At 31.7% G+C, this 27,704-nt stretch overlaps 1 protein-coding gene across 1 annotated transcript in view; it reads right to left on the bottom strand.

The window, feature by feature from the left end:
• The window catches only part of Prestin (solute carrier family 26 member prestin), a 50,310-nt gene extending 37,389 nt beyond the window's left edge, over positions 1-12,921 (bottom strand). Inside the window, exon 1 of the mRNA XM_077445731.1 lies at positions 12,660-12,921. The gene's annotated coding sequence lies outside the window, so the exon portion shown is untranslated. The remainder of the gene's footprint in view (positions 1-12,659) is intronic.
• Between the last annotated feature and the right edge of the window lie 14,783 nt (positions 12,922-27,704).

The raw sequence follows: 27,704 nt of genomic DNA, 5'->3' as shown, positions 1-27,704 counted from the left end.
GCCCGGCGAGATAGTCGTTGACGTTTATCCATCGTTTGTTTATTAGTTTTAAACATAGATGGTGGTAGTAAAATAAAATTATTGTTTTTATTCAAAATAATAATTTTATATACAAATTATAGAAGAGGTATGTTTTTAAAAAACTTTTTTTTTATGTATATAAGTGAAAATTTACACCACGAACTGAAACCGTGATTGAGCTCGACTGGTTTAAACTCGCATCGTGTCAATATTACACGAAATAATAAAAGATAATGCGACAGTGACATTTGTCGCGAAAATATTTGTGCAAGCACAAGTGCGCTGTAAATCATTCAAGTCAGACAGCAGACGACCGTCGATTGCGGAAGAAAATCACATTTGGCCGAAACAAGCACCTTTGCCGAACTATGACAAACCGTACTACGATTACATTATTATAATGAAACCGGTTCGATAAACGTGCTCGCGTTGTATTATTACACTTTGTAAATTGCTCGCTTTTCTAGTGAACGTAATGCGTATTTATGTATGCATTTTTATTTTGTTCCGTAGATAGAGCACACATGCCGAGCGAGTGCGATTTTCGCGATTTTTAAACGCTTTTGCGTGCAAAATGACCCGATGCGAAAGGCAAGGGTGATTGTCTATATTTCTGGATGTATAATACATAAAGCTTTATCTGATTACAGTTAGTCGTGTCGTGTCGCTTCCCGTCGTACACGCAACCATAATGGAGAATGGGGATGAATTTGGTCCTAAAATAGGATTTGTCGTGCTAAGTTTGAATATAATTGTGAACAAATTGTGATTCCTAATAAGCGTGATGTTTTGTTACGTGATAGCATGACGTTGTTTACAAACCAAAATTAGCTTCCTCGATAAAAAAAAGTCTCATTCCTCAACGACATTTTAATTTTATTATTATTTATGATCATTAGTTGATTGTAAAATGCACGGACTTAATTTTCGACAACATATAACATGTAAAAAGAACATAAGAACAGATGACAAAATTAATAAAAAATCCCTTTTGACTAGATACACTGCACTAATAGATTATTCATTTTTTTTCTCATATAACATTTTAAGATTATTTTGAGGTAGGAGAGGAAGTTTCACTTCCAAAAATTAAATGAAACCAGCAGATTAGACTAGTGTTTAACATATAATGCTTTGAAAAAAGTGGTCACGGGTTCAAATCCCACTGATATCTTGGATTTGTGACTCCAGGTCAATCTTTTCCTATCAGAGTTTGCCAATATATCTGATTTTCATTGAAACGGTTCCAAAAAATTGACAAAATCTCCTATTTTCTCGCAAATCTCGAGTTTTCAGCAATCTCGAATTTCACTGAATTGTATAAAATGCTGCAAAATTTACAAATTTGACCATAAATATCTCTGTGGATGTTAATTCGTATGTATTAACTGGATTTCGCTGAATTGTTTAAAAAATGCTGCAAATTTACAAATGTGACCATAGATGTCTCTGTGGCTGTTAATTGACATGTAATTACTTTGTAAATACAAATAATACTTTTATCAAATGTATAATGTTTCTGGACAGAAAAGCGCATTGGGGTTTCCTGTTAGGCTTCCTGGTATAAATTAAAAAAAATCAAAAGGTTATTCCATCTATGACGGCCTACCCGCACTCTTTGGAAAAAATGTGAATGCCTTTACTGTACCTTTTGCGCACCCTTTCCGATGAGTGGGGGTGGGCCAACACCAATGAAAAGATCTTTTCTAACAAAATATACATACATATTTTTGCGAAGGGGTTCAGGGATCCAAATAATAAGCCAAATTTAGTTTATAGCCTCAGGAGGTCTACATGGAACCGCCACTAGCTTGGGAATCCGTGTACACCCTCCCTTTAAAGGCAGGTCGCCGAGTGTTCAAACATGCAGTATTCCGAAATACCCCGGAATTCGCCATAATCGCTATTTACCACAATCTGAAATTTCCTACAAACTCGGAATTTTGTATTGAGGTATAGACAGTGGATATGAAAATATCGAAGGGAGTCAATTAAAAAATGAACAATCCAGCAGTTTGTATGGAAAAATGCTTCTGTCAATAAACGTCGGTTTAAGATCTGACCGCACTATGCGTCAAACGAATGAACCGACACTTCACAACAGTGTGCGACAATATTAGGTAAACCGCACTTGAACGACAGCGATGCGACACTACGCAGTAAATTTTGTCAATCATTCGTTCGGTACCTCGGGGCAAGATTGACGAAACGGACGCTATTATAGTATCTTTGATATACGAGGATGAAGAACAATCGAGAAAAACCAAAAGATTATGGCTACATGCTATTTCAAAGTCACGATATGAAGAAGGAGAATAATTGTCGCAAGGAAACCCCCACTCAACGACACTTGCATCACGTCGCAAACGACACCTTTCGTCAAAGTTGGTCGAAAAGTCAACTTTGACGCAAGTGTCATTCTACGTCATGCGACTGTCGCGCAGTGCGTTATGTCTCATACAATTTCATACAAACAATATTTGGTCGCGTACTGTTGTGGAGTGTCGGATCGTTCGGTTGTCGTATAGTGCGGTCAGACCTTTAAACTGATTTAACCGATGTGGATTCCGCATAAATATCAATTTTGATAATTTTAAGAGCAATGCTGATGTTTCAATGCAGTGTTGTTGACTCTTGCGATGACCGTTTGAAATGACCCTAACCGACACATTATACAAGACTAGACCTTCGCTACGAAGCACGTGACGTCACAAAGCTCATTCAAACAATGTGACGTCATTGATTTGAGATTTGAAAGCCGTTATTATAAACCATTCATACAAAATATCATTGCGCAATATTTTCGCTTTGCCGTGTTCACCTGACACAGTTACTGAAGTACCATTGTCGATAACAGGTAGGTACATGCATAGGTACCTACTCTAACCGCGAAGAATTATTTAGTACCATTATACATAATAATCTACTGCTAGGTATTTATACGTTTTATGTATTTCATATTTTTTCTTTTTACAATGGTGAAAAACACGGGCGCGATTGAACAATTCGAATTTGTCACCGAAACGGCGATTTATATGCGGAATTGGCCAACTAATTCGCAGTATTATTAGTCCACTTAGAATTCTGACATTTGAATTAATTTAACACACATTATATTATGGCAAATCGGCATTCGATTTTACTGAGGTCAAAGTGGTAAAACGTTACACTGACCTAGTGAGGTTTTTTTTTTTTTTGATTGCATTCACGTGATATCGAGTGAAAATTTAAATGGTGCGTTTCCTCGCAAATGGCGAGGTCGTCGCTAAATAAATGCATTTTTTTATTATTTTACATGGTTTTATTCAGCTTGACATTTCGGCAAGTTTCGAAAACACATACGATTATCCGATGACAATGTTACACTTAATTGTTTAGTTTCTTACTAGGTATATATTTATACATATTTTCATACCAATTCATGAAATGAGCAAGCCTGTTGTTTTTTTCATGAATTGGTCAATATAAGTAAAAAGCAATTGTATTAACAAAATAAGTAGACAAATGAAAATATAATTTATGTCATATACTATTATTTAAAACTGTTAAGAATTAGCATGTAATGAGTATCTTCAAGGCGCAAACACAGAATCATACGGCATGGCACGCTTAGGTAGACTCTAGCTGTGAATGGGCGTATCTCATGTCTCAGATCTTATTATTTCGACATGTCTTCATATATGGGAATCACCGTTATCAATCACTGTCAAACTTTTGTCTATACAAGAAAAATATATAATCAAAAACACTCGAGGGGGTGAGTTTTCGCCTGGCAGAGATCAGGCGTGCTAGCGTTTTTTGTGCAAACTATCTAAAAAATAAAGCACCTGCTGCGTACCAATATGTGTGTCTGTACCCTTATGGTTAATAAAACAGATTTTTTAAGTCGTTCGGGTTAGTTGTAAAATAAATCATAGGAGGCGCTACTAACTATTTTGCTCAATTAATGGACTAAACAATGAGTTCCTGTATATTTTATAAAATGGGTTTAAAAAAAAATTTTAGACAATTTCACGAAAAAAAGTAACGATCTTGCACCGTTCATGAACTTTGTTACTCATTTTATTAATTGAGTAATAAAGTTAAAATATATTCAATATATACGAATAAATATAAAACAAAGGTTCTCATAGTTCTTTTTTACTAAAATATTTCCTATACTAGCTTTATTCAATTAAATAATTAAGCAAAAAAGAAAAGAAACCCGGATATTTCATGAAGTTGGTAATATTTATTTTAGAAATTTCATGAAAAAAGCAACGCTTTTAAGTGATTCCATAAAATGAGCGATTTCATTAATTGGGTGAAGTAAATAAAATAAATATATTCATAAAATTCGAATAAACATAATAAAATATTGGTTACAATAGTTTTTATTTACTAAAATATTTCCTATACGTGCTAGCTTTGTTCAATTCATGAAAAAATAAAAAAAATACTTGGATATTTCATGAAATCCGCAATATATATTTTACAATATATATTGCGGATTTTATGAACTAAGCTTTTTTAGGCAATTTCACAAAATGAGCAATTTCATGAATTCATGAAATGTAGTAAATAAAATACATATATTCAATATATTCGAATAAACATAATAGGATATTGGTTCCAATTGTTCTTATTTACCAAAACATTTTCTATATGTACTAGCTTTGTTATATTCATGAAATAAGTAAAAAATAAAAAAAAACTTGGATATTTCATGAAATCGGCAATATGTATTTTAACAATTTCATGAAAAAAGCAACGGGCTTGAATTGATAATGAACCAAGTATTTTTAAGAAATTTCATGAATTGGGTAATTAACAAAGAAAATAGAAAGAGCTATAGGCGTTTAAACAATTGAAATTTGACATGGCGAAAAGTGAGAAGAGGCCAAAAAAAACGCCGGATAAACGTTATGGAGAAGTTCGAGGGAGTATTTTCAAACGTGTCTATTACGATTATTTTTCACAATCGTAATGATGATACTTCCACTAATATTGATGACCAAAATGAACAAAATGGCAAAGTATGAAAACGATCGGATAAGAGGCAAAATTTTTCCTTAATAGTAATCGTAAGTGAAAGTAAGAAGAGTTTAGTAAAAATACAACATTTTATCAAAGCTTGAGTTGAAAATCTTTGAATCATCAACAAGAAAATAGTGATTATGTTCGATGTAAATGGTAACTGTTTACTTGGTAACCATATCAATCGATCAACACACACTATTTTCATTATTTTAAAAGTGCGTGAGTTTGTCGAGGTTTATTTGCTTTACAAAAAGTTTTGAAACTTTATAAAAACATGTTTTTCAAAAGGTGTTTTCTGCGACTCTATTGAAAATTATCAGTTGTTTGTTTTAAGTGGAATAGTGAGCGGGTAGTCAAAGTGTGGAGTTTCACATCATTATTGTGCTATTAGTATAGTTCAAGTGCGCGCTGATAAATTTGTGTAATTGCGAAATTTTCGGCGGAAAATTACGCTTTTGGGGAAAAACTTGTTGCGAGGGTAATGGTCGTTTCCGGCTTATCGGACATCTCGTGTTAATGGCCGCTGGAAAAATATTGTTAGTCATACAAAGGTCTCTCTCAAGGCAAACTGCCCCGTGTGTCAATTATATGTACGTATGTATATCGTTCGCTCGAATTGAATCGAGAAGATCGTAGTAAATTATGGGGGAAAATGGGCAGGGGTTTTCAAATTTTTATATTGCAAATTTCAATGGCGTTCACAGAAAGATAATTTAATATTTTGAACATTAATTAATGAAAGTATTTTACTTTCTAATTGAAATTTCCAAAGAATTAGAATATACGTTTCATATCATCATCATCATCATCTACAGCCGCTCACCATCCACGGCTGGATCAAGGCCTCTCCAACACACTTCCAATCGTCTCTGTTTTGCGCAACTCTCATCCATCTAACTCCACAAATTTTCCTCATTTCGTCTACCCATCTTCCCTTTACCCTTTTGCATTCTCTTGGGTACCATTCTAGTACTTCTTTTGTCCACCTTTCCACGTGGCCCACCCATTGCCATTTTAAACTATTAACTCTATCCACTGTATCCCTCATTCAGTGGTGTAGTGCTAAATAAAAAAGAACCAGGTCGGTGTTTAATTTTTACGACCTCCCCTCCCGCTTTTTTCCTTACTAAAAAAAAGATGTATCCTAATATTGGTATTTCAAATATTTATAAAAAAATCAAATATAAATATTATTTATTTATTTATTACTTACATTCATCACATGTACCATGACATCTATGGACATCTATGGACAGTTAATAAATTTTCGATACACAGAAAATTTGCGAGAAATACATTATGTAGGTAGCATTTTATAATATTCAACAAATTCGAGATGCTAATAGCTCGAAGTTGCGGGAAACTGAGGGGGAGGATGACGATTTATTAGATCCGTCACAACAATTAAGCTAGAAAAATTGGAAAATTCAAAGAGGAGACGTATTTTAGTAAGGTTGTAGCTATTTGCAGGTACTATATTTGCAAATTATTGGCTATTTGCAGGTACTATATCTGCGACAGGCGCAAAGCCTTCTGCGCATGCGCGTGAACTTACATTTAATGTATGCTAGACTTGTTTAATCAATCGTTTATTATGATTCGCAGATATAGTACCTGCAAATAGCCACAACCTTTTAATAATTATAAGATCTAGCCAGCAGCGTATTTGGCCGGGACTCAAACGCACGACCTCTCTACTGGTATGCAATAGCTCTACGAGTGCATTACGCTGTGGTTTATCATCTTTTTTGTTCAACTCGTTTATGCGAATTTTTTAATTTCATCTAAATACATCAAAAATATTTTATTTGTAAATTCGCAAAAAAATAAAAAATAAAATTGACCTTGTCGAAAAATTGGAATGACTTGCCATTTAAATACACAATTTGAGCGTTATTATATTTGACTACGTATTTTATGTACATATACAAACACGACTGAATTTTAAACGTTGCCTCCACTTGAAAATGTTTGAAATTTCTGCAAACGTGACAATGATCTTTTATGTAGTAGTTTCATTATGCATACATATGCAGCAAAATTATGTGCAAATTAGAATGCATGATTAGAATTTTATATGATAGTATAATTTAATACTACATTATGTGTGGGTTGAAAATGTATGGCCGATAGATTGAAGACAAAACGTCTATATATTTAAATTGAAATAAAATACACAACAACATTTCGTATTGGGAAATGATTGTAAACAAAGAAATGAGCAATGACACACGCAATTGGTTGTATTCGTATCATAATAGTGATGTAACTTGATCATTCCCTAGCGACTTTATCACATATACATATATCAATATAATATAAGAGAGCGTTTAGAGGTCAATAGAGAGGAAAGTTGTACAAACCGCAAACAAAACACGTGCAAGCTATCAGAATCTGAATATTTGTAGAATGATCTGTTTCAATTATTACAGTATCGCATCACATAAATATAAATTTCATATGTTTTTTAAATAAAAATGTCATCAGCGATCGATACTGAATACAAATCAATCAAAATCTCTTCATGATCACCCCATCTATTGATGTGATATATATATATATATATATATATATATATATATATATATATATATATATATATATATATATATATATATACATATATATATATATATATATATATATATATATATAAAGTAAAATTGTAAAATTGAGTGTGTGGAAGGCTATGCACGGTAGAAGTGTTGATTTTTCTGTCAAAGAGTGAGTGAGTGACGCATTTGTACCGAATGCGCATCAAAACGTCAGAGGCCAAGCGCAAGTTTTCGAGCTTTCCAATACAAAATACAAAAATTTTTCGTTTCACATTATTACTCTGGCTTTAACCAGCAACATGGGTCAGTGGTTAGCGTATAATGCTAACTGAGGGGTCACAGGTTCGATCCCTGACTGGTTGTTGCTGGCTGGATCATTGATATTCAGGCTGATCGTTTTTGATCAGAGTTTGCCAATTTATCTCTTATATTTCATTGTTGAAATCGTTCCGAACAAATTGGCAACTCATTTGTCGCCATTATTTGAATTTAACCTCCTCAGACCTTGTTCTCGTTGCAATATACATACATTAGCTTTATCGCTTGATATTCAAGTTATTTTCGATATATTTTCAGCGGGATCTTTTGCAAAGCAAACAATGTACACCATATTATTTCGTTGAGTTTTGTCAGTGTTGTCATATAGCGTGCGGGGATTATTTTATATGGCAACCTTGCACGATGTATAACACCAGGTATAACGTGTTTATTTTCGCTATTTTGTATGAAAAAGTCGATTAAAAACCATGCTGTATTTTTCACAAATAAATTTAGAAAAATATACCTATACAAAAAATATTTTTCACGCCTCTTTTAAATAAAATAAAATGAAAGAATTTTGCAAAAAAATTTTTTTCGTCAAAAAATAAAAAGTCAAGTCTGAGGAGGTTAATTTCAAATTTATAATAATAATATTATAAATTTATATAAAGTACAAATTTGTCTATAGATGATGCCTCGAGGTAGCCCGTAATGACTTTATGGCAAATGTAGATTAGAAAAAGTGTTAAAACCTCAAAATATACATTGAGATAACAAAAAACATTTTTTAAGTTATAAGTTCGCCTTTTGTTCTAATAACTATTGGAAAAAACGATATATTCATACACTTTCTTAATGAAAGTACTTAATGTTGATTAATTGGTATGGTAACCAAGTATGTAAACATATACCATTTATTCAACTCGACTTATGCTAACTCTCGCTGACGATTCAAAGCTTTCTAAACAATTTCGTATTAAAGGATTCGATTAAAATTTTGTATTATTATTGAAAATCAGTGTGCAAAATTTCAAGAAAATCCGCTCGGTAGAAGTGGAACAAATGGTTAAAGAAGTAGACCGGAAACGTAAAACTAAATAAAGCCGTAAGTTGTACAATTAAATCTAATATATAATTTCGAAAGAGACTTTGCATATATGTAACCTTGATTGGTTGGTTCGTAGACAACACATTCGATTTATTGTTTTTTCGATTCAAAGGATTCAAAGTCCTCGGGGGCGCAGGCGCCAGATTCTGGTATACATATAATTTCGAAAGAGACTTAGTATATATGTTTGTTTGTTCGTGACAGTCAATTTAATAAAAAAAAAAAACAAATGACAATTCAAATAAATTTATATAAAATAAAACTATTCAAATAAATTGAATAAAATGTTTACCATTCGATTAGTCATGTTTAAGCGGTTTATATTACAAATACCGAGCGAAGCCTGGTAAAACCACTAGTACATAATATAAGTTGGATCCTTCAGACAAAGCTATATATAGATATATATGCATATACATACATGTATGAGATTGTTATTGAACAATTTTTTATTCTGTTTTTAATCACCCAAATTTTGTATGATTTGTATGTCACAATTTAAGCAATTTCGTTTTTTTTTTAAATTCAAATTGCGTGACTTTTTTTGCTTCAACCGTCAAAAAGATTAGAAACTACTGATCTAATATGTACATATATCTAATAAAAAAAAACTGCTTAATTCGTTTTATATCGTCACGTCACGAATAATTTATGTGCACTATCGCAGTTCAGTTGAACTTAATGGGACAGGGTCGAAATGGTAGCGAATACGTCATACAATATTAAAGATAAAAAAGATTAAAAAAAAATGATATTTCTTTTTCGAAAAGGGTCAACAATAAACATGTACATATTATAAAAAAATAAACGTAACATATAACAATTTCGTATCACACCATGTGTACATATGATACAAGTTCAAAACGATGACCTTACATAAAATCCAACAAGTCAATGCACCGTTTATATCTGCATATTATATATATAGGTATCTATATAATTCTATTAGTATATTGCCCGTTGACGATCGCAAAATTTAAATCTACCCTATTTCCCGAGACATCTTTTGTAATATGACCATTTTTTCACAGACATTCTGGGGTTTGAAATTTCAGCTTAATGTTATGACTAGATAGAGGACCGGAAGCGTGCTTTATCCAGGAATCAGGGCATTTGGGTCTATTTACAAAGCTAGAGTGCAAAAAAAGGTTCATCATAAAAATGAACAAAACACGGCGAACAATTAACAATGAACGGCATGCTTTCGGCCCTAGCTCTAGTTATGACTAGAGGTAGGATAGTCACAGTGCTATCGATTGTTCCATTGTTGTAAATCCTTTGTAAAAAAGGTTCGGCAAACCTTTAACAATCCATTGACAACCTTTGAACAATACGCGGCACCTTCTGGGTCCGGTGACTAGTTATGACATAGTATGACGTACTAATTTGTGACATCCCGTTAATTTGTAATATCTCGTTGACAAAAATGGAAGATTTAAGGCGCACACACACATAATCATACGGTACGAATCTACTTAAGTAGATTCCAGTTTTGAAAAGGCGTGTCATAAGTAGAGGTAGGATAGTCACAGTGCTATCCATTGTTCGGCAAACCTTTATCAATGCATTTACAACCTTTGAACAATACACGGCCCCCTCAGGCTCCGGTGACTAGTCATAAGTCACCGTTATTAATCAATGTCAAACTTATGTCAATACAAGGACAAAATATCACCGAAAACACTTCAGGGGGTGAGCTTTGATCTGGCATAGATCGTGCTAGCGTTTTTTGTGTGAATTATCTAAAAAAATCACGTACTGCGTACCACTCTGTGTGTCTGCGCCCTTATGATTAATAAACAGAATTTGTAATAGGCATTCGGTTTAGTTCTAAAAAAAATCTGCTAAATATAATGATAAAATATCGCCTAAAACACTTCAGGGGGTAAGTTTTGTCCTAGATTGCAATAGCTTAGTCGTGCTAGCGTTTTATATAATACATGTGCAAAACTATCTAAAATAAAAAAGCAAGTGCCGTATACTACTCTGGACAACGGATTTTGAGAATATACATATGTATGTACGTTCAGTGGATTCCACTTAATTGGGACTTTGGTTAATAAGACCAGCTGTTGGGACAAATCTCAAGGAACGAAAGTTATATAAAGAAACTAATAGTAATTCATCTTCACTTATTATAAACTGTAAGAAATTTTTTGGACCGATATGTCCAAATTAAGTATAGGTATTAAGTATAGCTCAAACATTAAATATAGGTATTTATATAAGGCCAATTAAAAACATTGATTAACAATTACATTTATGTAGATATATCCATGAACAAATTTGCTTTTTGACAAATGCGAATTTGCGAGAAATAGGAGAGGGTTGCCAATTTGTTGGAACCGCTTCAAAGAAATCAGTTAAACTTGCAAACTCTGATAGGAAACGATCGACCTTGGCGTCACATATTCAAGATCTGTCCAGCAGCAGAGCCAAGGGGTTGACCCGTGACCACACAAAAGCATCACACGCTAACCATTTATCTATACTGCTGGTTTAAATATGATTTAAAATTTATAATCTATTAATGTATATATACATACATACATATGTATATACCTATACAATTTTAATACCATAGGTGTAGCCCAGAGGCAAATCGTAATAGCATCATATTAAAATATAATTAAAAAATATTATAATCTAATATATAATATGTATGTAATGTTGGTTCATAACATCGAAAAAAAATCAGTTTCTATGACGATCCGATATATATTTTTTTCGATTCAAATAAATTCACCCCCAGCCCCGGGGGCGCTGGGGGGGCCGTCGGATTCTAGTAAAATATACATATAATACATCTAATATATAATTTTATATATATATATATATATATTTAATATATATATATATATATTAAATATATAAATATATATATATATATATATATATATATATATATATATATATATATATATATATATATATATATATATTCCTTCTTTTTTGAGTGCAATTGCGAGTGAAATTGTTTTCATATGCTATCAAGCAATATTGATACATTTTCAAAATATTTTATATATACTTATATATACATATATATATATATATATATATATATATATATATATATATATATATATATATATATATATATATATATATATATTATATATATGTATATACATATATATACATATATATATATATATATATATATATATATATATATATATATATATACATATATATACATATATATATATATATATATATATATATATATATATATATATATATATATATATATATATATATATATATATATATATATATATATATATATATATATATATATATATATATATATATATATATATATATATATATATATATATATATTGATCTATTTATGTAAAGTTTTACCTGAAGGATCCAACTCGTATTATTTATTTACAACTTACGTTCGAAATAAAAATGGAATATATTTTGAAAATATATCAATGTTGCTTGATAGGATATGAAAACAAGAACAAATTTCACTCACAGTTGCACTCAAAAAAGAAGAAATATATCTAACACATAAAAAGATCTATGTATATGATATTGGAAGCTGGTCATAGAATAAGTTTAAAAATAAAATTTACTATGATAATACGCACTGTGGAATAATCACATTTGCGCTCCGAAGACATGATATATATATTATATTAGGTAATTATAAAAAAAATGAAATAATCAACACTCACCAGTATTTGTTTCTCAGTGAGTCGTATAGGTCAGTTCGAAAACGAGTTCTGCCGTAAAAACAACAAAAAACAAAAAAAAAGTGGCAAAGCACTGTCAAGCGGCGCTGATGTCGCCGAGGATCGAAGCTCAGTGGCAGAAATGTCTTCAAGTCACAGTTTTAATTCAAAAAATCGAAACAGAGTTGCGAAAAAGGTTCGCTAAAAAGTTGCGCAATGCGAGTGCGCGTGCGCGTGCACAAAGTCGCGCGACCACTCCACGACTGAACCACTGAGCCATTGACTCAGCTCAACCCGTTGATACACACACAATTCGCCAATATCAGCCGCGGGCACTATCACAGTTATATTCTCTGCAAAAAATCATATATATACACGTATATAGGCAGGTCCAGATTGGACCATTACACTACGTAACTTACCGATCGCCATTGCATCCGCGTGACGCGGTCAGGTGACGACCCAGAAGTTCACCAGCTGCACTCCCTTCAGACTCCAAAAGAATTGAAAGAGTTTGAACCAGGTGAAAAGTAGAGAGGAGGAGAAAGATTTGTATGTGACCAACCCATGACTTTATCTATGTATTTGAGGAATATAAGAAAGTCACAAAACAAAATTCGATAATTAAACATACATACACGTTCACACGTACCGGTTATGAGAGCATTTTCGATACAAATTGAGCGCAAACTTACACAAGACAAAAGTTATACTTAAAAACACTAAACTATTATACACATTAAATATCAAGAAAATAAAAATACTTCAAAAGATCAAAATAAAATAATGAAATATTCTTTAAAAAAAAAATATTACTTCAGCTTACGTATTCTAACCAAAACCTTATCAACTCTAAGTTAGTACATAATGAATATAAATATTAATTTCCAACTTAATACGTTCAGTGGTATCCCTCTTCAAATTTAATCCCACTTCCGGTTGAATAAATTTGATGTTTTTTTATTATAAAGATTATACTAAAATTGTCTTGTGAAGAGCACACATATTTAAAGGTCGAAAAAAAATAATGGAAGAAAAATCGAACAAGAGTAAACTGCCACTTCCAGTTGACGGGTGTTCACCAAATTTTAAATATTTCTTGCTAGCTTAAACTTCTAGATATGAAATTTCAGAAATTTATATTTCGTCGCGCCAATTTTGCCTTGAAAAAACCTGCCGAACGTGCGCTGCTGTATATTATGAATATAAGTGGTCTTTTCCATGCAAAGCTTGTCTGAGCGTGCTGGAACCATGAGGCGTTTGATAGTGTTACGTACGCCGCGGATTGAGCGAATTGCACTTAGACCAACAGACATCTGTTATCGGTTAACTAAGTGCATGCACTTACTTCCAAGGATGATATCTGGACTCTAAGTGCATTTAGGCTAAACAATGACCGTTATTAGTTATTTCTCAGAATCGGTACGGGGAGACCCAATGTCGTGGAAATACATATCCGAATACGTGACTATACAACAGGTAAACAGATCTGAGAGATCTACCCTTTATAAGGCGGTACGTAGGCGATATCAGGTCATTCTGGACTGAGCACTGTCAGTACGTATATCTCTTGAATCATCAATAAATGCTGTGAAACGACTGTTGGCCTTTTACTTGGATCCTCCACCCACCCCTACGCAACAATAGTATGAATAGAAACTATCGTTTACGTGAGCTGCTGTGCTGTGCTCAAGCCGTGAACTGATGGATAGTATGAATAGACCTTAATCGATTCGTGACAGACAGTTTATAAAATTTACAATTTTAAACTTTCATCATATTTCATCTGGTCTGAAACGTGTTAGATTTGTGAGGTAATTTTCAAGGAGAGTGAGGATGATGAGGTGTCTTCCCATTGTCTCACTTAAATTTCGTGCAATGTTTCAGCGTGCCATCTTATAACGTTTTGTGATATTGACGAATAAGTTTGTTGTAGTTGACGTAGAATTTGAACCTATTCGTCTCTGTAAAACAATAAACTAGATAACAAAATAAATGATTTTGGTATTTTCATTTCAGTAAGAATTTCTTATCTAGGGCATATCTAAATCATGGTTTAAACTAGCGAGTGAATTTATTTTGGCTTTTTTTTTTTTTTTTGATTCTGTCTTTGAAATCATTTGACTAGAAGGAAGATGAAATCAGAAACGAATAAAAATGGGATGGAGTGCATTTTGGCGATTTAATGCTTTTTTTAAATAAAAAATGCCACTTTCTATGAATAAGAAAGTTTTTTTGTCAATGTGTTTTATCAGTAATGACGTATTGGATTGGAAATTTGGGCATAGAATGTCAAAATGTTGCATAAAGTCCAATTAATTCATAGAAGTGAGGAGAGATGGAAAGCGAAACACTTGATTGAGAAGTAGGTATTAATAGAGTAGCAGCTCTATTCGTTCTCTGTATAAGATGTTTAACTTGCAATAAGTGAGTAGAAGAATGGACCGAAGAAAAGTACTTGAATGGTACCCAAGAAAGATATACATATACATATACATATTTTCAGTTGTAATTGTATATTTCAACTGGCGTTTTAGGTCATTTATATTCGAATACAATTCAACTAGTAAATTATAACTCTACAAGCACAAATACACTTTCAACAATGTGCGCCAGTTATAGAATGATAGTTGACTTTTATCAGTTCTGATGTTTTTAGAATTCAATAATGCGTTAATATTTGCTAGGTATTACGAATTATGGTAATGAGTTATCGTATTACGATAACTTTAAGAATGTGTTCGAAACAAAAATGTGACTTTACAACCCAATTATTAGTAGAGTGATGTTTACGTGAAACCCTAACCTCTATATCTTACCTAGTACTAAATTATAGTTGAATTGTATTTTCAGTTGTAATATATTTTCACAACTTGGGTTAGACGGAATATATTCCAACTAGTCATCACGTATTACAACTGAAAATACACTTCAACTACGATATAACAGTAGTTAGTACCAGGTTAGATGGAATATATTCCAACTAGTCAAAATATTGCAAAACAACTGTAAGATATACTTCAACTGTAACATACATATACATATATGTATGTATAATAGATAGAAGGAAAAAATATACGATTAGTTGAATGAATGCTACTCAAACTAAGGTAGAGTGTGCTGAAAAGTCCTTCATCCAGCAGTACATTGAAAATGATGATGCTGATGAATTCTTAAGTGGATTCCACTGGTTGAATGTTTTCAATTAAGATGCTGAAATAACCGGGAGCGTTACTACAGGAATTAAAAGTTTCCATCTCCTGATCTAATCAAATTATCGTGACGAAAACTGGAGAAGTATCGCTTTTAGAACACTTCATTAGATGAAAACGAGCAGAAGAAAAGGTCCTACTTTTTAAAAAATCCACGTCTGACATCTATCTTACTTCCGGTTGTCATTTTCTTAGTTGAGTTGAAGTCAATAAGCTTATGGTATTACGACTATTTGGCCTGATCATTTTTTTTATGGAAGCTACTGAATTGAAAATTTTATATACTAATTTATATATACTAACACACTTGTGAAGAATCTCGGTGATTACAACAAAATGTCTATATTCTTCAGGTATAAATACAGATTACCTAAACACAATCTGCCTTAGGTCATCGACTTTAGAGAGTCTTTAATTAATATTATGTATTAGATGTATTATGAGCATTTATAAGAATTGTAAATAGGTTTTTGAGCTCTTTTTCCTATTATGCTGTACATATTAACATTACAATAATATAATACTATGATTTCAAACAAAATTAATTTAAAATTGTAAAATAGAAAATGATCAGTAAATCAGTAGCTATTAAAATAGATATAAGATGTATTGTGAACATAATTTAGTAATAATAAAAAGCATTTAAAATCAAAAAATCAAAAATTTAAAATCATAAAATATAAATTATAACCCAAATTTAGATTTGGAATTCATTTGTTAGAGTTTAAAGCTTGTCCTCACCATAGTTTTCTAATTTAGACTGTACCTATGTATATATTATCTAATGGTAGCCTAATTACCTAAATACTTAAACGCTGGGCATTAGTTTTCGATACATGTAGAATTGTCAAATATGGTATACTATCTCATATTACCTTAACAGACCGTATATGTATGTACTTGTTTTAGACGAGCCATTTGAAAGTTTTTTCCCTAATTTTCATCCGTCTGAATAACGCTTGTCAAAATCCAAAAATGCCCAGCTTGACAACACTGACTAGTACTTTATTATAATAGTAAGTTATTTCACTCATTTTGGCAGAAAAAAATTACCACGGTGAAGTAACTATGCTCAAAATCGAACGTGCAAAAAATATTCGATTCGATTAGTCGGAACAAATATGCGGTATGATTTTAAACAAAAAAAAATATATATCGAAGTGGTTTGTCTCTGTTGCGAGGCAAAGTAGAGCACATGGCAGAAGTCATGACGCTCAAGCAAATTCGAGTTAGATTATATGTAAATTGGCACCAGAAAAAATGTCTCGTTTAACCGGAAAAGACTCGGTAGAAAACGTGAACTTATAAGTAGTATAAAATGCTTCTAGGAAATATGGTGAAAGTTTGCAAATCATATGACCTTCATCTGATGAGAGAAGGGTCAGATAGGATCTGAACTTTCCAGCAATTATTTTTGTAATGTTCCGTTAAATATTGAATTGCGAAACATTTACGGCGCTGATTATTTTAATTCGTATTAAAAAATTTGATCAACAATCATTTAATGAAATTAAGTGAAGCATTTTATTTTTATTGTATTTTTTTTGTCATGGTCACATAGCAGGTTTCTTCAATATGCTACCTATGGTTTACTTCTTATATACATAATCAGGGAGTCTGCGTTTTGCTTCGTATACATATGTAAAGGTAATTAGGGAGAAGATGATTTATTTGCAAGGATGCAAAATATCGAAATGCCACCAGCTACACATTTAGTTTTATAAACATTTAATTTTACGAACATTTAGTTTTACAAATATTTGGTTTTTTAAACATTTGTGGGTTGATCTAGATTGAAAAGATTTTACCCCGAGTGTTATCTGCAGTGCTGCTGGTCAAGCTTGAATACTCGTGACTCCAGATCGATCGTAGCCTGTCAGAGATTGCCAATTTATCTAATTTAATTGTTGAAACGGTTCTTCATCAAATTGGTTAAAACCATCCTACCCAATATGTCACCATTATTTGAACATGATTTAAAAATTTATAATCTATAAATTTATATATATACAAGTTAAATACTGTAGATATCGCTCAAGATCAGCTCGATAGTGGCATCTTGGGAAAATATAAAATTGGGCCCATTGAGCCTTTCCCAAGTATAAAAAAAATTATATTTAATAACGTTCATTGATGAACGTTTGTTTGTTAATTGGTCTGCTACGCAAATATACAAATTGAGTATTAAATTTATCTCATGGAATTCCAACTTAGGCCGAATCATTAAGTGGAATTCATTCATTTATAGTTTTGGACCATTGTGGTATTACAGGAAGAACCTAATGCGCCACAATGGCCTACGTTGGCCCAAAGGAGAAGAACACAAAAATAAAATGCATAAAATAAAAAGAAAAAAGCAAAAGCAGAAAATCACGATAAAAAAAATAGTAAACGAAAAAATACAAAAGAAAAATTATACATAAATATGAAGATAAGGCGAAAAAATCAAATAAAAGAATACATAAAATCCTCAAATCCTATTCTAAGCTTCACATTGAATATAAAGTGAGTATAATATTTATTTAAACATTAGTTTGTACAATTGTGGCATTAACTATCATTAAGTGGAATTATATTATACATATAGATAGTATACAAATTTTAAAAAGTGCAGAGCTGGCCACTTTTGATAGGCGATGCTCAGGTTGTTATAAGTTTTTGAAGTTAAGACCACCATGAGATGTAAAATCAATATAGATCGTTTCAATCAGCTGGAATTGGAATCAATCAGGCGGTTGAAATTTTGAATAAACTCACTTTTTACTAACCTCGTCTTACTTTCACTTACGATTTCTAGTCTAATATAGAATTTGGTTTATTTTCCACACTCTTCCGATCGTTTTCAAACTTTGCCATTTTGTTCGGATTGGTCATCAATATATGAGGAAATCAAGTCATTTTCACAAGTAATGGTGAAAGATTATTGTAATAGACACGTTTGAAAATAATGCTTCTTCTTTCACGGTGACGTCTATCGTCCACACTGTTCTGATCGTTCTTTTCCCTGTTCGCCACCATCTCGCTATGTCAGATTATGATTGTTTAAGCGCCTATAACTTTTTCTTTTTTTAAGAGGCGCCAGGTTCGATTCCATGAGCTGACCTCGATTGAAAAGAATTTTTCTGAGTATATCTGTAGTGCTGCTGGATATTTGTGACTCCAGGTCGATTGTTTCTTATCAGATTTTGCCAATTTTCTCTGATTTCATTGTTGAAACGGTTCCCGATTAAAAATTGACTAAAAACCTTCCTACCTACTATGTCACCACTATTTGAGTATGATTAATGTACAATTCATAGATGTCTCGTTAATTTGCGAGTTTTCAGTGTCTCGTAATTCAGCGACTTGTATAATAAAAATACTGAAGTGTTTGTAATTGGCCAGGAAGGCGCATTGGGGTTTACCTGTAAGGCCTTCCTGGTAAAAACTCTATATTTTTCATACTTAAAATAATATTATGTACAAAACATATGTACATAGAAGAAGCTAGTTTTTTTTAAAAACATTTTTTTTACTACATTTTTTTATTTCTTTGATATATTCCAGAAACCTTATAAAGTTTTTGTTTAAGTAAAGTAACAGCATATGTTATTTATATTGTGCCATGTATTTTGTTTCAATATAGGTTCATATGCATACATATATATATATTAAAAATAAATGAGCTGTGTGTATGTGCGTCAAAACTGCAGTCCATTTAAAATAAAAAAATGGCGTATTTAAACATGAAGTATTAGTCATGTGAAGATTTTCCCACGAATTGGCACAAGCAAACAAACAAAACCAGTTTGGAGCGATTGTAAATTAAAAGTCTGCGGGTTGATTTTTTTTTTTGTTTTTAATCGAACATTTCTTTTAAACCTTACGTACGTATACGAGCCGCCACTGGAAAACCCATGAGTCACGTCGACTCGTACAACGCGTTTTTCAATCAGTGTACACATTGACGGGTGCGTTAAAGATCGGGTCACTTTTGACGGGTTATTTTCTAACGAATTGTTTTTATTTCGAACGGTAAAAAATCTCTGAAGTGTGTCATTTGCCTTGTGCTGAAAAATGCGTGCGTGCGATTTTGCAACAAGCCGTCTGGTAAATATGTAGTTGAGAAATTGTGAAATTTTCATACGAGTTTTATTATCTTGCAGATAAGTGAGCATCTCTTGCGAGTCAGCAATAGCAATAGGAAAACATCCAAGTAAATATCGTAAATTTTCAACAATACGAATGATGGTGATAATAATGATGGGTTAGCAGTTATGTACTTGTATGTATTTATGTACTTGTATGTTTATACTTTTATTATGTACTATATATGCGCACAAAGAAAATGTGCTAACTGATCAAATGAGTTGTCTATTTTATTTAATATTATGTCAGATAATATGCAACGAGAAAATTTTGTACGTTTGTACAAAATTTTCTCCAAAAAAACTTCATCTTTAAATAAGATGAAAAATCTTGATGAAATTCGGTGGAATTTGAATAGGTTTTGATTTTGTGAAACTTCATTTGCGAGTTTAATTTTCTTACAAACTAATGATAAAATAAAATAAATTTGAGTAATTCAGTCGAAACATTATCTTTAGTAATTGTTTCATTTTAATGACACATCTTTCAATGGTTTGTAAATCGTTTTTTGATTGAGTAGTAAATAAAATTATTTATAAACTCAAAATATATAAAGGTACATACATACATGCATACATTATTTAGCTTCAAATTTATTTCTTGTATCAAATAATATCCTTTCTCTATAACCATAGATGGAATCTACATAAATATTTAAAAAAAAACACCACTTAATTTTTCAAAATACATCATACTATACATATATGTATAGTGTTGTGCTCGTTGATATTTTAACGCTTGATTTTTGGAAGGAATTGATTCACAAACCACACTCGAGGCTATTGTCACTAGTTGTTTCAGCACATACCTTGTGAGCATCCTTTGTTTAATTTAATTTTTAATTTTATACATCTAATATATAATTTCGAAAGAGACTTTGTAAATATGTATGTTTGTTTGTTTGGTGCGTAGAGTCCGTGACGTTCGATTTTTTTCGATTCAAAGTATTCGAAGACCTAGGGGGCGAAGCCTCCTAAGGGGCGAAGCCTCCTAGGGGGCGAACCCCTACCCGATTTCTCTTCGGATTCTGGTATACATATAATTTCGAAAGAGTATATATGTTTGTTTGTTCGTGAGAGTCAATTTATTAAAAAAACAAATGAGTATTCAAATAAATTTAAATAAAATAAAACTATTCAAATAAATTTAATAAAATGTTTACTATTAGATTGGCCATGTTTAAGCGGTTTATATTAAAAATACCGAGCGAAGCCGGGTAAAACACTAGTTATTCATATACTTGGAAGGCCTAAAGGTAAACCCTAATGCGCCTTCCTGGCCAAGAAAAAAAAATTATAGAGAAATTTTACAGAGCATCATAGAATAATCTATGGATAAATTTGACAAAAATTTTCACCGTATTTTTATATATGTATATCAGCAAATTTGATATGCAATAAACTCGAATTTTGTGAGAGGTGAGGCAGGTTGCCAATTTGTCGGAACCGTTTCAATGAAATCAGATAAATTGGGAAATTCTGATAAGAAATAATCAACCTTGAGTCATATGTTTAAGGTCTGGCAAGCAACACTGGGTCAGGAATTTAACCTGTGACCATTCAGTTGAAAGCGTTACACCTCAACCACTGATCTATGCTGCTGCTTATATTATATTTGTATATACAGTCAGGTGATAGATGCGTTCCACGGGATACCGGCTTAAAAAGGTTTGGCTTCCGTAGAAAAAGTAGGGATCCGTTCCATTATTTTCAAGATAAAGTAGGAATGCGTTCCAATGTCATTCAAGTTTGGAAAGACGAGGGAATATCACTAAATCTCACCTGGTTTTGGTCGAATTATTCTGGCTACGGCTCGAGTTTGCACAAAACAAGGCCGGTTGGGCTTACTTTTCGCCGACACGGACACAAGCACCGGATTTCGCATGTTGCAAATGTAACCAACTAAAACAACGGTATATGTATGTATATTAATTACATACATACATACAAATGTATTTCGATGCCAACTTTGATATTATTATTTTTTAATTCATATATAATATGATGAATTGTATTGATGTTTTATTGATAATTGGAATCAATCTCTGTAATGATGAATCTTTTTGAAAAAGTTTTAATCCATAGACTACAACGATAGATGATTCATTGATATAATATTAATTAATATTGTGTAATAATAAGAAACGATTATTTGCAAGAATTAATTCTGAATAATACTCGAACATGCATTACTGTTGAAGAAAACTGTATACAACTCGTGCCATTACTATATTATAATATTGATGTAATAAAAACGACAAAAGGACAACAAATAAAACGTAATGCAAATTGAGGTTGTATCTAATAAGTATAAACAAGACGGTCAATGTCGAAATTATATACATATTTATTGCATATGTATTTGGGTCAACCTTTAACCTTTTTTTAATACATGTAATATTGAGGGTTTAAATCGTGGATTGACATTTTTTTTTAATAAGACTTGGTATACTTAATCAAAAGTAGATTGTTCACTCTGTTGAATTACGATATCTGTCTATTAATCAACATCGATTGCAGTAAAGATACATAATTTTTATATTTCATCCTTTCTATGATGTGTTTCCAATATAATACAACGACCTCATATAATATTACGATATCTTACGATCGGTGATTAAGTGCGATTATGATTTTTGTTGCAGTTAAAAAAAATCCAAATGAATTAAATGTGAAATCAAGAGACGTTTTCCTGTTTGTTTTGATCGGAGATTGCAGATTTTTCCTTAAGTTTTATCTTTGTTTTCCTTGTTTGTTTTGTTAAGATTCAATGATTCGATGATAAAATCGAAATATGATATGTCTGTTAATGAATGGTATAAAAAAATTGTTCAATAAAAAAGAAGCCTTCTTTCATTTATTTACAAATGATTTAGTCAAGAATTTTAACCAAAATGATGTAATATAAAACATGACAATCATATTTTTATATAATTAGAAACGCAGTGTGAACGTTTTACGTATTTTTTAAATTTCCGCAAATTACTTATTTAAAGTGGAAAATTGAAATTTTACAAATTTGCGATTTTTTTAAAGCTCTACGATTTTCACACGCGATAACCGCAAACAAAAATTTTTTTGTAATAATTTATTTCATATTTTGATGTGCCATTTGCAGATGTGCCTAGATTTTCATTCACATCTACATAATTTGAAATTGAATTGGATTAATTTCGATTGCGATTTTAGCCAGCAGCATAGCTTAGTGGTTGCGTTAATGCTAACCATTGAGAGGTTATCGGGTTCGATCCCGTGGGTTGACCTCGATTGAAATGAGTTTATTGCGAGTATTATTTGTAGTGCTGCTGGTCAGACTTGGATATTTATGACTCAAAGTCTATGATTTCCCATCAAAGTTTGCCAATTTATCTGATTTCATTGTTGAAACGGTTCCTTATCAAATTGGCAAAAACCATTCTACGCTCTAATGTTTATGTATATTCATTCTAAAAACCATTATACGCTCTAATGCTAATGCATGTCCATTAATGCTTATGTATATTCTAAAGATCGCTCCAATGTGACGAGTGCGCTTATCCAGATACAATACAATTAATATACATAAGCATTTTATACAATGCGAATTCATACAAACCTCCATAGTGACATCTATGAAGAAATTTTTGCAGCATTTTATAATCAAATTGGTGAACCTCAAGACGCTGAATAGCTTGAGATTAGCAAGAGAGATAGGAAAGGAGTTGCCAATTTTACAGGAACTGTTTTAATGAAAATCAGAAAAATTGGCAAACTCTGATAAGAAACGATGAACCTGGAGTCCCAAAACAAAGTCTGGCCAGCAGCGGGACTCGAATAGTAGAATTCGAACACGTGACCACTCTGCTCGAAAGCATAATATCCTAACCACTAGTCTAATATAATCACTTAAAATCAAATTGGCGAACCTGAAGATGCTGAATGGCTTGAGATTAGCAAGAGAGATAGGAAAGGAGATGCCAATTTTTATAGGAATCGTTTCAATGAAAATCAGAAAAATTGGCATAAACCAAGGTCTGGTTAACAGCTACATACTTGTGGGAATCAAACCGTGACCACTGCACTCAAAGGATAATATGCTTACCACTAGTCCACGCTGCTGGTTATATAGGTATACAGATATGAATTAAAAACCACAAGTATATACATATATGTACATATGTATGCTTGCAACAATCAACAAATTCGGACTAGCTAAATTTGCGAGATTGGGGAAGACTGTCATTTTATTGGATCGGTCACAATAATTATTTAGAAAAATTGGGAAAACTCTAACTGGAATCAGTCGATTTAAATTTAATAACCATCCAGATCTTGCCAGCAATTACATATTTCCGTGCTTGTTATCATTGATAAAATCGAATATGTTTTAGAAATTTGTAAAAATTGAATTTCACAAGGTTTTTGTGAAAAGTAGACATTTGCTCCACTTTGCCATGAATTTAATTGATTATTAAAGTTAAATATTTAATTATAAGAAAATGAATACAAAGCTAAAAATGCTGATAAGCTGAATACAAATATTATAATCAGATATATGTATGTATATCAATCGCATACTTTTTCTATGCAAAATGCAATGTAAAATCAATTCTGTGCTGAAGTTAACTACCACTTCGAGTCCATGGCTTCGTATTAAAATCTCATAATATCTGAAAGCTTATATTAATACATCGAAAATAATTTTCATTGCTTATTGTGTGCTACAGTTTATGAGATATAGCTTTTTAAATGAAAGTGAGCGCGTGTCTAGGAAGAACTGCAAACGGTCACACTGTGCGACGGTATCAATTTTTTGCACGTTGGTTTTGTAAAATAAAAATATAGTAAAAAAAAAACAATACTTTTCATTGTGTTGATGCTAATTTATGTGTTGTCGTAAAATGTCAAACAAAACGTGCAAAGTTTTTATTTCACGCATAACGTTTACCATCACGATAATATTATAAATTGAACTGACACACCGTTTTATAGTTATTATATGTTCATATGTGTTCTCGCTTTGTAGTAAAAAGTACAATTGCATCTTAAGTTTAAGATCCACTAATAAAACCACTGCCGTGACTGGGCGGGTTCCAATCTACATAGGTTCGGTTGAATCTTCTTCCCGAAGCCGGAAGCTCTCCGAAAATTATTATTGAGTGGGGAGAAAACTTGTATTGTACTTATTTTAAAAGTTCTTTTGGTATTTATGTAAAAAAATTCGGGTGTGACCAACCCATGACTTTATCTATGTATTTGAGGAATATAAGAAGGTTACAAAACAAAATTCGATATTGAACTAATAACTATGATAGCGATACAAATTGAGCGCAAATATATGCAAATACTTGCACAAGACAAAATTTCTACTTCCGGTTGGCGGATTTGGTTCAAATTTTTTTAATTATTTGAAATCAGTATAATTATTATACACATTTAATATCAAGAGGATAAAAATAATTTAAAAGGTCAAAATAAAATAATGAAATATTGTTTTAAAAAAAAATACTACTTCCGGTTTACGAATTCTGACCAAAACGTTACCAAATCTAAGTTAGTACATAAACAACACAAATATTAAATATTTTCAGCTTAATACGTTCAGGAGCGTGGACAGGATCCAGGCGACAACATTTTTAACCTTTCTAATAGGAGAAAATCCCACTTCCGGTTCAATAAATTTGATGGTTTTATTTTTTATTTTTACTTAAAATCACTATCTTTATTATACACAATAAATATCAAGACGCTTAAAATAATTTAAAAGGTCAAAATAAAATAATGAAATATTGTTTTTAAAAAAAATACTACTTCCGGTTTACGAATTCTGACCAAAACGTTACCAAATCTAAGTTAGTACATAAACAACACAAATATAAATTTTCTTTGCTGGTTAGATTTGGGGGTATTTTTGACTCCAAATCAATCGTTTCTTATCAGAGTTTGCCAATTTTATCTGATCGTTGTTGAAACGTTTCCTCAAAATTATTATTATTATTAGTTGTTTGTGTATATGTATTTTTTGTTTTTGTTATGTCTAATTTCTTTAGTTATTATTTTTTTTATTATCTTTTCTGTTATAGTTTTGACCATTGTGGCGCATTAGGAATTCCTGTAATGCTACAATGGTCCAAACTTTAAATAAATAAATAAATTAATTAATAAAATTGGTAAAAAGTCGTCTTTCCTGTTGCCACAAATCTTCTGTATTTATTGTGTGTATAATTTGTAAAAATTATGCACAAAATCTAAATCCATATACATATGTCTTAACGGATTAATTCTGTAATTAATTAATTGTTATTTCGTGTTCTTCAGCTTCTAATACAGTGATTTATGTAATAATAAAAAAGGCTCCATTGTTTGTAATTAATTGGCCAGGAAGGCGCATTGGAGTATTTCTGTCAAGCCTTCCTGGTATATATCTATGTAAAATAAATAAATATATGATATTTGATTGGTAATACGGCTAATTAAAATAATAACCGGGTCAATGTATGTTATATCAGTTACGATGTAAATATGTGACGCATTTGGATTTTCGTACTTGTTTATTTAATACAATATATGTTGTGTGCGTGTGTATTCATTTGCGGCCGGTCACAAGACAGAACGGTCAAATCGGAGTGAATTGATCTTTAAGTTGAGGTCAAATAGAAAACGTGTCACGTGTCATTTTTTTCGCACGAATACGAAGAAAGCGCTAACGTTCTGACAGCACCAAAAGCTGCGCGTCATCATCACAACTCGAAAAGCTCTGATGACAACATCACGTGAATCCGACGGTACGGCCTTGCACATCGTTGTGCAAAATACTTATACGCCCAATAATGATGATAAAATGAGAATGAAAAAAAAAGAAAATGCGAACCTACGTCAGACCCGTTCGACCGGTGCAGTGTGGTTACCCCCGTCCCCGTCGCCTCCTACCCCTCCCCCCCCGGGACGTGTCCCACAGTTATTTTTTGTTTTTATTATGTGAGTGGTATTAAGGTGTACCTGAATTTATCCTGGATAAGATATGAGTTTATTTTTTTTTATTATGAAATTATATTCAAATACATCTTATATCTATTTTAATAGCTACTGATCTACTGATCATTTTCAATTTTACAATTTTAATTTAATTTGATTAGTAGTCATAGTATTATATTATTCTAATGTTGATGTACAGCATAATAGGAAAAAGAGCTCAAAAACCTATTTACAATTCTTATAAATGCTCATAGTACATCTAATACATAATATTAATTAAAGACTGTCTAAAGTCGATGACCTAAAGCAGATTGTATTTAGTTAATCCGTGTTTTATACCTGAAGGGTATAGACATTTTGTTGTAATCACCGAGACTCTTCACAAGTGTGTTGGTATATATAAATAAGTATATAAATTTTTCAATTCAGTAGCTTCCATAAACAAAACGATCAGGCCAAATAATCGTAATACCATAAGCTTATTGACTTCAACTCAACTAAATGACAACCGGAGTAAGATAGATGTCAGACGTGGATTTTACAAAAGTAGGACCTTTTCTTCTGCTCGGAATAGTATTCCCAACAATGTAGTAAATTCTGAAAACCTTAATATTTTTAAAAACAAGCTAGAAGTATTTCTAAAGCTCGAAGATTTTTGTAATTCTTCTTTTCCAATCTTTTTTATATTTTTGTTTTCTTTTAGTTATATCTTATATACAACCATATATATTTATTTTGATTTTTAAATGCCTTTG

This window comes from Arctopsyche grandis, chromosome 1, assembly GCF_051622035.1.
Source record: "Arctopsyche grandis isolate Sample6627 chromosome 1, ASM5162203v2, whole genome shotgun sequence".
Taxonomy (NCBI): Eukaryota; Metazoa; Arthropoda; class Insecta; order Trichoptera; family Hydropsychidae; genus Arctopsyche; species Arctopsyche grandis.
Note: the sequence above shows the minus strand (reverse complement) of the source record. Positions and strands in the feature narration are given on the sequence as shown.